The following is a 16596-nucleotide window of genomic DNA, read 5'->3' as shown; positions in this document are numbered from 1 at the left end:
ATATAATTTCCCAGTTTAAAACTGTGTTTTTGTTGCTGCAAGGTGTGACCTAGTTTTAGCCAACAGAATGTGATGGGAAGACACAACTATGACTTTTGGGTCATACCCTTAAAAATAGCACATGTGAATCTCTGCCTTCTCTCTTTTCCATTGGGTGGCTCACCTTTGAGCATGGAGGCAATGCATTGGGAATAGCAAGGATCTCTGATCTCCTAAACTGCCGTTCTGCTCTGATCTTCCTGCCTAGATTATTTTGTGAGAAGGAAGTTGTTAGAGTCTGGATCTCAAATGTTCCTTGAAATCCATTGTCACTGGTCTGTGGCGTTATTGAGAAGTAGTAGAACTTTAGGAGGTGTGGCCTGGGCAAAGTAAATTTAGTAATTGGCAATGTGTCCTTGAAGGGAGTATTGGGGTTCTTGCCCTCTCTCTCTTTACTTCCTGACCACCATGAGGTAAGCAACTATTTTCCATCACAATCTCCCCATCATGATGTTTTGCCTCACTACAGACCCCCACCCAACACAGTGAACTGACCACAATAAACCTTTCCTCCATACACATTTATTATCGGATCTATTTTAATTATTTCAGATGAGAGCATAAATCTACTTCTTGTTATTCCATTTTGATGAGAAGTAAAATTTCCTATATTAATAAATTTGCATTATTCATTTTCTTAATCAATCTATATTATATGCATTACTACTATTTTGTGGGAGAGGCTCTAGAGATCTTTTTTACAGCAGCCTTCTAAACACTCCACTTGAAAAGGTCAGGAACAGGCAATTCGTAAAAGCACAGTTGATATTGCAAATATTAAAACATCATTATTCAATGTGAAGACATTTTGAAAAACTTATCATATGGGCAAACATGAAAGACATAATGCTGGAGCAGATGAGGATAGAAGACATCATATTTTACACATAAACTGAGCATAAGGATAAAAGTCTTACAAACCTTTTTGGAAGTCACTCTATCAGTGATCATACTGAGATTAGAATAACAGCATTGTTTAAAACACCAAAAACTTAAAAATAATAAATTGTCCATCTAAAGGAAGGATTAGGCCGGGCACCGGTGGCTCATACCTGTAATCCCAGCTACTCAGGAGGCTGAGATCTGAGGATTGCGGTTCAAAGCCAGCCCGGGCAGGAAAGTCCGTGAAACTCTTATCTCCAATAAACCACCAGATAACTGGAAGTGGCTGTGTAGCTCAAGTGGTAGAGTGCTAGCCTTGAACTGAATTTTTGAGGGACAGCGCTCAGGCCCAGAGTTGCAGGCCCATGACCAACAACAACAACAACAAAAATCTAAAGGAAGGATTAGCTAAATTATGGTACATGTACATATAGATACATTAACATAGTGATTTTTGAAAAAGTGAGGTCAAGATGTTCCTTTTTTAAAAGTGAAAATAGCAGTGTACACAACACCATATAAATCATGATTCTGCTTATGCAAATATTTTACAAGTAACATCAAGTCTTATAATGATTCTCACTAAACTGTTAACTGAAGCTGTTTGTAAAGAGTAATCCCCTTTGGGGCAGAGTTTGGAAGGAGAAGGAAAGTTGTATTTTCACTTATTGTCTTTGGTAATGTTTAGCTTTTTTTCCTTTTTACAGTGTACATCTGATGTTATATAATTAGTCAAAACAATGCTTTGAGTTTTGACACCAGAAAAAAAAAGGTGAATTCACATCTGAAGAAAGACTATTTTATATGGTCTTCAAAATTAAATTTTATGATTAGCCTAGTGCCAAGTACTAAAAATCTAGGACATTCTTCTCCCCTGATGTTATCATTAAAATGAACATGACTTAGGGAAACCTTAGATATTCTCCAATGGGAGACCATTCCACTAGCCCAAGCTCTTCTTATGTTTCCTCATATTTCATATTTATTTTTTGATGAGTTCTTGATCTGGTATACCAAAAGCCTGGACAAGATAGAAGTGAATTTTGAAAGCTCATCACCTCTGTGGGGTCTGACATTGTCAGAATTGGATTCCAGACATCATTACATAGAAAACTTATTTGTTCACTCAATAGACATATATTATCTCAAACTTGATATGGCTGAGCAATATTTTCCTCCCCAAAGCTCTGTGTTATTATCTTGGCAAGCTTAGAAACCTCAGAATTATTTTGAATTCCTTCTTAGTAGTTTACCTCATGTACTCAATTGTTAAGTTCTGGCTCATTGTAAGTTTATGATTCACTACAAGAAATTACAGTTGTTTTTATAATGTGTCTCAACAATTATGTTTGTTTTTCTCAATTTATTTCCATTTTGACTGTGTCTTGCCTGGAATATAAAATTCTTTCCATTTTGGATTGTGTATTTCAATCAATATTTAATTAGTGTAGATTATCACAAAATTACTTGTAAAACTTTTTCAGTCTACTTTATGGTAAGAATTAAGTGTGTAGATGTGCATGGGAGTGCGCGCGCATGTGTGTATGTATGTGTGTGTGCAGTGAATCATGGCTAGAATGGGGAATAACATGAAAAATAATAGAAGATAGAGGCTATGTCTTAGACTCACTCAACTATGACGATAGCTGCATAATATTTTGATTGGCTTCAGTTCCATCTGCAAAATTTTCTAAAGCTTACATCAAAATCAATTGCCTAATCAAGAAATTCCAGACTTTTATCGATTCTAATTGCCTTATTCATTCTGCAGCACAGGTTTCTGCTTGTCCATTCCTATTCACCATTCCCACATTCACCCAAGAATGAGTACAGCCTCCAGTTGCCCAAGCCAAACTTTTCACTGCAAGTGCTGTTCAATTCCTAGTTTGGAGTCTGCCAGAAACTTCCATCTCTCCTTACCACCACCTCCCATGATATTTGAATTTAAAAAAAAATAAAAAAATTCTCCCAGCTCCTTATTTGTGCTTTCAATGAATGCTTGCTGAAGCCAAAACTTTCTCAACTAGGAAAACAAAGACTATTGGATGGGAAACCCAGGCCCAGCTCAAACACTTGGCATTTTCCAATGAGATGTTTGTATGCATTTGGATACGTTAGGGTAAGCACTTTGTCTTATTCATCCTGTGTGCCCTCTAGTATGTCTGCCACAGTGCATTGGATAACATCTTTCCTGCTTAATAAAAATTTTTTTGAATTAACAAATGAGTGGATTTTGCATACAGCTAGACCTTTTGAAGATAGTTTTCTTGATCTTGTTTTGGTAAAGTCTCTATCAATTCTTCATGTTTTCTTATATAAAACTTCCATATTCAGAAACATATTAGTGTTATGGTTTGATAATTATTTTGTTGTTGTTGTTGGTCATGGTGATTGAACTCTGGGCCTGGTCACTATCCCTCATCTCTTCAGCTCAAGGCAAGTGCTCTACCACTTGAGCCACAATGCCACTTCCAGTTTTCTGGTGGTTAATTGGAGATAAGAATCTCATGTACTTTCCTTGCCAGGGCTGGCTTTGAACCGAGATCTTGGATCTCAGCTTCTTGAGTAGCTAGGATTATAGGCCTGAGTCACCAGTGCCTGGCGTGTTTTGATAATCTTTCTGATAAGATTTTCCAAACTTATTTTATCCTAACGAATCAGATAATGCTTGTGAAATAGTCACATTTCTCAAGGGCCTTCTAATTCAGAAAACTTTTTTTAAATTTTATTTTTATTTTTTGTGAACATACTGTACAGAGGGGTTACAATTACATGGGCAAGATAATGAGTGCATTGTGGAGGGTCCAACTAATGCTGGTAATTCTAATGGCCAAAAGAACTAGAAAACACTGTTCTATTGTATAACTCAGTATTAGATGAGCACAACATGTCAAATATGATTCAATGAATATTATCTTGACATTGAAACACTTAAACTTTAATTTTGTTAATTATCATTTAGATGATTTAGATCTTGTCTAGTATTTCACAAATTTATCTATATATTAGAATAATACTGACAAATTCCAAAACTCAAGCCATCTCCAAACCAGTAAGATGTCAATCAGTATGATTGTGACACAGGTGTCAGTGTTTTTGAAACTCTCAGACCTTTACAAGAAGCCAATTTTGGGAACTACCGGGGTACTGTTTACTGTTTCTGAGACTATTTTATTTACAGATAAAACATTGACAACACTCATTATAAAAATTCATTGGGAACTAATCTGATTAATGCACGTGACTATAAGGTACTTAGAAATGACAAAGCTCTATGTAAATCTAGTGCATTGTAGTTTTGGCCTGAAAATATTTAAGATTATAGCTTTGGCTAGGTGAATGCAAAGGAAGGATTGACAGGATCTACCTGCAAAATTCTACAAGGAAGTTGGTGTTCTTTTTGTGTTTCATCTTTTGAAAATACTGGTAAGTATGCTATTATTCAGATCAAAAAAAGTCTGGTTCTGTGACCCTGAGGGGCGTGTCCAAGCATTGCTTGTTAAGCTGGAAACAATGAAGATCTATTAGCTTCTCTTGCCAGTCCAAGCCAGGTATCCCAGGACAAAGTAGATACAGTAAATATTTTTTGGTTTACAATGAAGAAATCATTCCTTTCTTTGCTCTCCCCTTCCTGCTTTTCCACCTCTATTCTCTTTTTCTCAACTTTATCTTTTCATTCTGATGTGTTGATTTGAGGTCCATTTTTAAACCAACACCATTTTAAAGCAAAGTCCATTTTAATGTAGAATAGATTTAAACATCAGAAAAGAATTTTGTAATCTCAAATTATATCAATAATAATTACATCACTCAGTTAATTTTTTAAATTACAGTAATAGCAAATTTGATAATTTACGTAGGTTAAATATTTTTATTTCAATATATAATTGTATTTGGTCTTTCTTAACTTTCACAATTACATTATTTCCAGCAGTTGACGTCATCTGCAAACATCTTAACACATCCCTAGGCTTCATCTGTTTTTTTGCTTTGTTTTTTTAAAATTTCAAATAAAGTACATTTGTTCTGTAGAATGCACAGTACGTGCTTTTCTACTAAAACATGTTGGATTGGTACAAACATATTAAGGATTGATCATTTGATTTTTGTATTTGGTATTTTATGTCCTAAGGGGTGGAGGGTGGGGGGGGTAGGGGAAACAAAGGAGGAGGCAGCAATGCTTGATAAGAAATGCACTCATTATCTTACCCATGTAATTGTAATCTTATAAATCTTATAAATTATTATAAATTATTAATCACTTACATGATAAGTCAGTGTTGAATCAGCATTACTTGAAACCTATAGGAGATTAAGACTACACTTTAAAATAAAGAAATTAGATTATGAGAAAAGTTGGCAAGTTGATTAATATCTTCCCTGTCTTTGCTTATGATTGCAATTATGCATAAAATTCTTGGTCCACTTCCCATCTCCCCAGATTGATAAACACACAAGTTGTGCTGATTATTGTGATTTGGAAAGGGAAACTAACTGCAAAGCACTAAATCACTGCTATTTAAATAAGAACTTTAATCTTATTGGTACCATTTCTACCTGTGTTTAGGCATTATTACTTCTTGTACAATTATGGAAATTGCCCTTCCTCTTGGAATTACTAAAGTTAGAGCAAGCTTTACAAAGTAAAAATGTAATATTTCTTTCCCTGTATTTAAAATCTTCTGGTGGTTCCCTATAAGGTGGCTATCTCTTGCTCTAGCCATCCAGAATTGTTTTCATGCAAATGCAATTATTATTATTGTTTAGATTGAGTAGATGTTGTCCAGGTTGAAGCCTTAAACTCCTGGGCTCAAATAAACCTCTTGGTCTGCTGCCTAACCTTCTAGAGTAGGTAGGAGTGAAATGATCAACCACTGTATCAGAAACATTCTTTTGTTTTATCTTGTTTTGTTTTTCTTTTCTGTTGTTTTGTAACACTGTCTTCCTAGGTAACCCAGCTTGGCCTCAAACTTGTGAACTCCCAAATGTTAGGATTACAGGCATGTACACCATGCCATGTACACCGATTGAGATGATTACTATTAGAGGTGCAAGAGCAAATTCTTCCTGCGGAAGAGAAGCTAGGTGCAGAAACAAAGTTCACCATGAGGAAGAGTGAAACCAGGAGAAGCAATCTGGCTTCTAGGTAGGGAGCATCCTGGGAATGATATTAGAAACCCTTGCTCAGTTTGTACCTAAACCTTGGCTGTAGACCTGCTGTTTGACGTTACCTTAGGTTATAGTACATCCCAATAAGCCCCCGCCCCTTATATCTTAGAAGTAGGTTTCTATACTGCAAATAAAAGATATTAGACTGGAGTTTTAGCTAAGGACTTGCCTGTCATGCTCAAGGCTATGGATTTAATTCCTACCAAATGAAACAAAAGTTACTGATTAGGTGACCTGACTTATCAATTTAGTCTTCACAAAATCTTTAGGAATCTGCTCTGCTACAGGTAGCAGAATGTACAACAACTAGAATTAAGTAATAAAGGCATTGTCTTCTTTCATACACCATGAAATGTAGACAAAGACAACAGTTCCAAGGATAATTTATCAGATCAACTAAATGACAGTGACATGGTTAGTGCTTTGTCATTTGGGGGCCTTTTCCTTGACCCTAGAATGACTATATAGCATCCCCTTAGATCACCATGGCCATAACTGGGTTACATGCCCAACTCTAGACCCATAGATGTAAAGTAAAAACAAAACCCTGACTCTCTCTGTCTTTAAATCAAGAGGTCTTTTCCCCTTACCTGAGGTCTAGTTAGTAGAGAAAAGGCAGTAGGCTTGGTGCAGGTGAGGAAGTTTGTTTACCACAAGCATATTTCTCCATTATTTCTTTCTCTACTCATCTCACCTGAGTAGTATTCTTCTACCAAGTGATTTGGAGGATTCTTCGAACACTTTTACATTTCAGAATTCTGCCTCCCTTCCTCCTGCCCACTTTCTGCTTCTTTTTCTTTTTTCCATACTCACTAATTTATTGAATATTCATTGAGAAATCCAGAAGACTGAGAAAGTGAGAGACTGAGGAAACACAAACACAGACCCTCATTCCTTTTAATATCTGTAGAATTTGGACTCAATCCAGCTCCTTTAACTTAGGATCTAGATGAATGTTTGGCTCAACATCATTAAAAATAAAACAGAACCAAGACTAAGCCATGTGTTTTACTTTAATGCTAGTTTCACAACTCAATCAGAAACACTTTAACCTTTCAAGGACTAATTACTTCAAAGTACTTTTTGACAATAGTCAGAAGTTATGTTTCTATTTTGACAATACTCAGAAGTTATGTTTCTATTGTCTTGCCCAGTTGTTAAAGTGTTTAGTTACTCCCATGAATGACAGTAAAGTTTAGCCTTGTCCTTTCTGCTTAATATTGAGTTTGCTTTGAAGAGAATAGATGAAGTGTGTCAGGAAAATAGCACCTGCTAGTAAGGAGGTAGATATTAACTATCACAGGCCATGGATAAAAAATGATATTTGGGACAAAAATAAATGAGAAAATTACATTCATGGTAACCTTATAGAAGAACTGATGTTCCCTTAAAAGATCTGAACTTTGAACTGTCACACAGAAAATTATCTTTGCCCCAATTTTTTAGAATTGAGAGTAGTCATGAGCTTGGTAGAGTTTCAATGCTGTTTACTTGTTCTCTCCTTTATCAAACAGAAAAGGAATTTCCCAGGAACATAATACCATTGATCTTTAATCTTGGTTGATGATGTGTCATCATATAGATGTTTTAGAAGACTTGGAACAACATGAAGCGCTTTGATGAAGATATACAGATTTCTTAAACAAATTATTACTTTTTTCTTGAACTTTCATCTTCCATATGTGACTCTGCTATAAACACAATAAAAACCATAGTTAAAATTCCTTATTTGGATTTAGCTTTCCTTAGGATACTCAACAGGAAATGTTTACTCTATATATATTTCTTATGTATAGGCATACTATGTTGTGTGTATTTACTATAAAATAAATGTCACTTCAGATTCTGCTAGTCTACATTACACCAAGAAAGTTCCTAATAATATTTCTTTAATCATTTTTTTCTCTAAACTTATTACTGTGAAACTGGTTCCGTCTAACTTCCTGCTATGTTTCTCTGCTATTGTATTATTAGTACTTATTGTGTTTCAACAATCTGCCTTTATGAATTAATTTCATCTCTTCTTAATTTTTTCCAATGCTCTTGAATTTTTCTCAATTTATAGAAACATTTTTATTGTTAATCCCTTTCTGAAGAAGCATTCTGAGTTAAATGAGATTTGTTCTGTTTACAAGATTCAATTAAAATTATTTCCTTCCTCAATACATTCAACTTGTAATTGTACTTAGATTTTAGTATTTCCTATTTGTTCAAATCAATAAGGGAGTGGAAACATTCTTACAGTAATCCAAGTGATGATATTCCTTTTCTTATTTTTTGAGCAGCAAAATATTTTATCTTTGGACTCTTTAAATATAAACACATTTAAAACATTCTCTTGTATTTTAAACTAGCATCAATTAGTTGTACAAGGAGATTTCATCTTAACATGTCCATTTATGCACCTAATGCATCTTAACCAATCATTCTATTACTGTCCTTTCTGTCCCTTCTATTTACAAGCCAGTTCTGGTTCAAATTCCAAGTTTCTGTGCTAGACGTAATGAAAACATGTTTTTATCTTTGTCCTATGTAAAGTTATTTTACAGTTTCATATATATATATATATATATATATATACACACATATTTATATTCTACACATTTGTTTCTCATTTACATCTCAGAACTCTGTCTCCCTTACCTGCCCAGACATATTTTAGGCAGACATTTACTTAGTACCTACCATGAGGTAGACATTACTATGTTTGTTATTATTTCTTTCTAATTGCACTTTTACATTATCTTTCACAAAAAGTACACTAAAACTCTCTTACTCTAATTTGAGCCCTTTAACATGTATATTTAATAGAACTATAGCATGGAAAAATATATATGATATATAACTACCAAGTAAATATATTAAAAGTTCTGATTATTGTAAAATGATCCAGGTTTTTGTATATATATGAAATTTCATGGGAATCTGTAAAAAGTTACAGGAAACTTGACTGACTTTATTGGCAATAATTTTGTTTAAAATAGCAAGCTAAACACAGTGAATAATCTGTAACTTAATATCATCCATTTATGAACCAACTTGCTCAAATAATTTTCAGCTAACACCAAAAAGGACGAAATCCATGAAAATCTCTTGGAAGTGGTATAAAAATTATTCCATTCACTGACAATAAAATCTTTTGTATTCAAGTTTTTTATTGTTGTCCTTGGTAGTGGCTGTGGGCCTTGAACTCAGGGTCTGGGTACTGCCCCTGACATTTTTCTCAAGGCTAGCACTCTACCACTTTGAGCCACAGCACCACTTCTGGTTTTCTGGTAGTTAATTGGAGATAAGAGTTTCACAGGCTTTCCTGCCCGGGCTGACTTTGAACTGCTATCACTCAGATTTCAGCTTCCTGAGTACCTAGAATTACGGGCATAAGCCACTGGTGCTCAGCTAGAATCCAGTTTTGTTTTTAGATTTTTATAGATTATGAGAAAAGAATAAAAAGAAATAGAAAATAAAAATGGAAGTTTTGCTCAGGTCATTTAATTGTTTGGAAGCTATTACGATTATCCAGCTATTTTGAAAAGATTGGTAGGCTAGAAGAGGCTGTAAGAGCTACTCAGTACACTAGGCACCTAGAGCACCTGCCAAATCAATTCTTCATTTTGGCTTCTGCCTTTAATGTTTACCTTAAAGCTAGGCCTGACCAGCAGTTAAATGACATGTTTGTTTAAAAGCCTCATTTATAGGAGGCCCTGGATGGTTAGTATATGAAGAAGCAAGATCACTTCTCTCTAGTGATGGAATATCAAACCAATCTGATGAGGTACAAACTAATTGTCATGAAGGAACATTTTTCATTTAATGGTAGGTGCTGGGATAAAGGTCAAGTAGACTTAGGGATTGGGCCTCAATTTAGAATATTTAATTTCGGTGACTAAATAGAGGAAGGCAGCTGGGATAGAAAAGGAAGAGATAGAGGAGATGAAGCTGATAATCAGAAAGTTGCAAGAGTTATAAGAAAGAAAATATGTTGAGCCAACTTGTGTTTTCCTACGTTAATTACCTTTTCTACTTGAGAATCTTGTTTAACTCTGCTTTAATTTAAGTGATCCCTACCCCATGAATTCAGAAAATTACAACTGACTATAACTTCTTAATAAAAACCTAAATCATTACTTAAGACTCTGCATAATGGGAAATTTTGTCTCTTCCTCTTTTTCATGGAAGTCTCTACCAATAATGAAAAGGATTCTATCTATGTGGAGAGAGCTTTCTCACCTCTAATCCTAAGGGACAAATAGCTAATATGGTTTGTTAGTTTTAAATTAATTTATTCTAGGGAAGGCTGGGCAAATCATTGGATTGAAGGACATAGGTCACATTCCCTGGCTTGCTCTTTTCTGTTTTCTCAATCCATGTTCTGGGATGTTAAAAAGTTGGCACAGGCCAAAATTTTCTTAATAGAGAAACACAACTAATCAAAGAAAGCTTAGACAAATGGGATTGTATGAAACTGCAGAGCTTCTGTATGGCAAAGGACATAGCTACCAAGATCAATAGAAAGCACATGGACTGGGAGAAGACTTCACTAGCCATACAATGGACAAGGGTCTCATATCTAAAATACACTTAGAACTCAAAAAATTAAATCGCCCAACAACAAACCCTCAAAGAAACAACTGCCCCATTAATAAGTGGCTAAAGACTTAAAGAGAGACTTCTCTGAAGAGGAAATATGAATGACCATTAGACACATGAAGAAATGCTCATCTTCTCTGGCCATAAAAGAAATGCAAATAAATATAACATTGAGATTCTACCTCACCCCAGTTAGAATGGCTATAATCAAGAAATCTAATAACAACAGATGCTGGAGGGGATGTGGACAAAAGGGAACCCTACTACATTGTTGGTGGGAGTGTAAACTTGTTTAACCACTTTGGAGGTTCCTCAAAAGACTCCATGTAGAGCTCCCCTATGACCCAGCAATCCCACTTTTGGACATTTACCCAAACAATCACAAACAAGGTCATACTAAAGCTACCAGCACAACCATATTTATTGCACTATTATTCACCATAGCTAAGATATGGAACCAACCCAGATGCCCCTCAGTAGGTGAATGGGTCAAGAAAATGTGTAATATATATATATATATATATATATATATATATATATATATATATATATGCACACACACACACACACACACACACACACAATGGAATTCTGTGCCACATCAGAAAGAATGACACCTCCCCATTTGTTAGGAACTGGAAAGACATGGAAAAATTTTATTAAGTGAAGTAAGCCAGGCCCAAAGATACATAAGTCCCATGGTTTCCCTTATTTGCAATAACTAGTACATGTCTAGGACAAACAAAAAATGTCAAAAGCTATGTACATACGACCATATAAGATGATGTTAAGTGAAATGAACCTCAAGACAGGAACACAAGTTGTTTTTTCTTTCTTGCTATTGTTTTTAACATACTTAAAATGCACTATGTAATTCTTTTGTTTCTCTTGTATGTTCTTCCCCCATGGTATAATCCCTTTTTCCACTGTACCTGATTCCAGTGTCCTGAATCTTGTATATGCATTTTTATAATTTGGAGAGGGGAAGGGATATAACGAAATGCTTAAATAAGGATACAGGTTGACCCATTGTAATAATAAGACGTACAAGACACTATGTTGAAAATGATGGGGGACGGTGAGGAGGAACTGGAGATGTGGGGAAGGAAGGGATGGTAGGGGAAAAACAAAGGAGGAGGTAACAATGGTCTAAAGGAAATATACTATTTACTCATGTACTGTAATCCCTCTGTACTGTAGTTTTACAATGAAAAATATGTGGAAAAATCATTAGAACTTGCTTTTTTTAAAAAAATCAGAAGCAGCCCAGTTACCTTTTCTCTATTTTCCTAGTAGAGATGACAGCCTGAATTTCCTACATAAACCAGCAGGGACAAGACAGCTTCACTTCAGATAAGGGGAACAAATGTGTTTTTCTTGTCTGAATCCTTCCTTTAGCCCTTTAGATGACAATGATCATGAAATAGATCTTCAGAAGCCAAGGGTAAGGCAGAGGAGCTAGAACAAAAAGTCAAAGTATGGAAGAAAAATCTCAGAACCTATCAAAGAGACATCTAGAAGTTGACACCTAAGAAATCAAATCTATACATAATCGGGAGTGATGAGGGGGAAGAATTTAATAGTGAAGACATCAAAACCTATTCAGTAACATAATAACTGAGAACTTTCCCACTCTTAAGAGAGAAAATCTTGTCTGATTAACAAAAGCATATAGAAACACTTCTAGACACATCATAGTAAAAACATTAGACATGAATAGCAAGGAAATGATTTTAAATGGCTCAAAATTAAAGAAAACTATATCACAATGGAAAGAAAATCAGAATCACTGCAAACCTCTGCACACAAACCTTCAACACAAGGAAAGCCTGGAATGGTATAACCCAAGCACTGAAGATAACTACTGCCAACCCAAACTGATCTACTTAGTGATGTTACCATTTACATTAGATGGTGGAACCAAAACCTTCCATGACAAACAAAAATTAAAGGAATTCATGATCACTAGCCAGCATTACAAAGAATTCTAAAGGAAGGAATACAATAAGAAAACAATCAAAATGAAAGAAACACATGGGGCAAAAATCACTAGAAGATCAATTTAGTGAATATAGGAAAAGGAAAAAAAAACAAAATACAGGAAATCAAGAAAATGTCAGGAAACATGACACATTTCTCTATAATAACCGTAAGCATTAATGGATGAATTGAGTCTAATCCAAAAAAAATAACAGATTGGATCAAAAAAGAAGATTCACCCAATGTTTGCATTCTGTTTTAGGATATTTTTGAATTGATTAAAACTTCTACTAATTATGATATATGTCTTTCAATATATTACTTGCATACTACATTTATTAAATAAACAAAAGATATTAATCTCTGATTTTAGATAAAAGAATTCAGGTATAGACATTTGCACAAAATAACATACTTTTAAATATAAAGAACCATCAAGACCATTTTAAAGGCTCTCTAGCTAACTTAGAATAGAAAATAGCCTATTTCAAAAGAAGCAGCAGCAGCAGCACAATCCCAAACATAGGGTCTTTCTTTCCTCAACTACCTTGCCAAAAAAATTAAATTATATTTAAGAATTTTATTAGTTGTTTGCACATTGACCTTTGTGTTTTAATAATGCAAGAAAACCTGTTACTAACTTTAATTAGGCCATCTTTATAAAACAAAATAATTTCCATTAGTGGGAACACACAGACACACACAAATTCCTGGCATATGGCTAACATATTTCTGGTTCTGGTTTGATCCTCTTCTTTACTGCTTTCAGCCAGACACAGTGCTAGAGATTCACTGTAACTCACATGAACTGTGATCAAGGATATTGCATTACTTATTCTATGTGTGTGATAACTTATGGAAAAATTACAAAATTCTGTTGGCTGGAACACAGAATGAAATATACTTCTACAACACGATGTAAACAATTTATGGTCTTTATTCTAAAACCTGGAGATGTAGCACAGGTCAAAAGAAGCTACAGGCTCTGCATTTAAATCCTACCTATGGGTCTCATTAGCTTTTTGCTTAGTCAGATCTCTTTTCAAGTGTTGGTCTAATTGGAATTTTCACCTTCTCTCTTGTGTCTACACACACTCTGTAGCCTAGGCTTATACATCGTGTGGTCGTAGTTGTTCCCAGAGCTTAATAGTTTGTCTTAGAAAGTGCATCATCTTTCTCAGATTATTTTTTTCAATCCAATTCTCTTCTTTTATAATTGAACATATATGCAAAATATATAGTTTAGATATTTTAGTGTTTTATTTTCTCAGCCCCAGAAATAAGGATTGTAAAATCACTTGCAACTAAGGCTGAATCATTTACTTATTAATTCAACAAATAAAATAATGTACTAACTTCTATAGACTGCTGGTATCTGTCTTCTTTGTTTGAGTCCTGTGGTAGAATTTGGTAGAATTTGAAGTGCTCAAAGATGTATCAGTAACTAATGCAAGAAACAGAATAGAATACCCTTCGTGTGACTACTAGTATAATACTTAATGATTTTGTTCAAGAATCATGATATGATAACTCAACATCCTGTAGTTACAACATGTCACTTCTCACCAAATGGAGTTTAAAAACATTGACAGCTGTCCCATTCTGAATCAGATAGTCAAATATTTGAGCTTTTTTCTTAGGAAACAAATGATAAAAAATACTGTATATAAATCTGCTGTACATAAATATGGCACACATATGTATGTGCGATATAGCAAATGTGTAACATTTTCTGCTCCAATAGGTTTTATTATATTTCTACATGAAGAGACCTCTTGTTATATGGGAATTCAACCGTAGGAAATAGAGAAGCCACATCTTGAGAGGTCGAATTGGGAATCTTTATTAGAAATCTGGAGCCTGCAGGTGGACTATTGTCTCAAAGACCTGCAGCCCAGAATGTAAGTTGCACAAAGCTTTTAAAGACAGAAATAACATAATTAGTGTGAAAAATTATACCTTACAAAAGTGTTACACATAGGCAGGGCAAACTTGGTGGAGAAACTCAATGCTAACAAAAGTGTTATACATGAGCAAAGCAAACTATCGAGGGGGACAATCAGAGGCAATCAAGACCCAGTTATCTAGGGGTAACAAGACTTTTTTCTGGAGCTTAACAACTCTCGATATATCTGCTATCAAAAGAATGTCCTCTAATGCCTCTAGAGTTCTCGGAAAGTACCCATCTTCTATTAAGTTCTACTGAGATGCCAATATGGCGTTACTTAGATCCAGTATTCATGTGTCATTCTGTATGCGTAATTTTATTCAGTAGCTGGTCTTGAGATATTTGTTATTGTAAGCATTATGCCCACCTTTGGTCCTCAGCTTCACCCAGACCTGAACTCCTCCCTGCCCTGGAGTTCCTGCCCTACAGCTGGCCTCTCCCTCTCTCCACCCAGGCCCACCTGAACTCCCATCTACCTCACTTCCCATCCCCCAGACCCTGCTGCTACCTAGATAGCGGAGGCTGCCATGTGTATTCTCTCCGGGAGAAATATGGTTCTTCTAATAAACCTTCTAATAATCTTTCTCTTGTGCCTGTCTGCCTCTGCGTGGTCCCTTGGCATGGATGTGATGGATCCTTCCCTTGATCCTTTCAGTTATGAATTTATTTCCATTAGCAGATGAGTTTTTTTTTGTTTTTGTTTTTTGCTGGTGAATCTTGAGGTAGAGCAGAACAAGAAGGAAGCCAAAATGGCAGAATTCTGTTTTAAGAAAGCTTGCTTCTAATTGGTATATTTGGATTATCTTGATGTTTAGTAAGTGATTAATGATTAATTTTTGAATGTTGATTATGAATGAATGAACAAGGAATCTGGGAGTTAGATAAACTACCATGGTACAACATAATAAAGGTCATAAGTAACCAACCCATAGCTAACATCACATTGAATAGGTAAAAGTCCAAAACTTTCTAAGAACTGGCACATGACAAAATACTCCATTTTCCCACTTTCATTTCACTTGTATTGGAAGTCCTAGCCAGTGCATTCAGGGAAGAAAAAAAAATCCAATTTGCAAATGATGAAGTCAAATTGCTCCTGTTTACAGATGACAAGGGGTCTTATTTATTTAAAAAACAGCAACAAAAATCCCACTCTCCTCCAAAACTATTCAACTAATAAATGAGTCTTGTAATGTTGTAAGTAACAAATCAACACACGAATTTAATATTTTTATAGCAGAAGGAATAATTTAAAAAACAAATCAAGAAAAAATTTACAATAAGTCCTGTAAGTAAAAATAAAAAAGGGGAAAAATGAACCAACACAATGAAACATTTCTACATAACTATTAAACAGATGGGCATAGGTGGTTTGTTCTTACAATCCCATCTATTCAGAGGGTGAGATCTGAGGATCAACGTTCAAAATCAGCCTGGGCATGGATGTCTGTGAGACTTTTATCTTCAATTAACTAGCAAAAAGCCAGAAGTGGTGTGGTTCCAGTGGTAGAGTTCCTCCAGCCTTAAGTGAATAAGCTAAAGGACAGTACTCCCAGGCCATGAGTTTAATCCCCACACCCACCCCTGTAGTGGCACAAAACCAAACCAAACTTATAAAACATTAGAAAAAGGAAGTGGATACAGTATTTATTAAGGTAAAAAATTAAAGTTATTTAGCCTTCAAGCTGAATTTAAACTTCTGCCATTACTGATGACTTTGGGACAATGGTTTTGTCTGCATTTCAGTGAGTTCCCAAGCCCTTGCACAGGCTCAAATCTGAAAAGGAATGAAAAAGCATAAAGACTTCATCTATCAGAGAAATATGGCTTCTTTAGGAAAGTAAACTAGCCATAAGGATGTGAATTCCAGAGCAGTTCATTTTCATTGGTTCATTTATGATTTGTTTGCTAAAGATTCATTTGGCATTCTCCACATACCATGAACCCAAGCTGCTTACACTTGGCATGGGTCTTGGAGTCTCTTTTATTTT

Source organism: Dipodomys ordii, unplaced genomic scaffold, assembly GCF_000151885.1.
Source record: "Dipodomys ordii isolate 6190 unplaced genomic scaffold, Dord_2.0 Scaffold48, whole genome shotgun sequence".
Taxonomy (NCBI): Eukaryota; Metazoa; Chordata; class Mammalia; order Rodentia; family Heteromyidae; genus Dipodomys; species Dipodomys ordii.
This window is presented reverse-complemented; position numbering follows the sequence as displayed.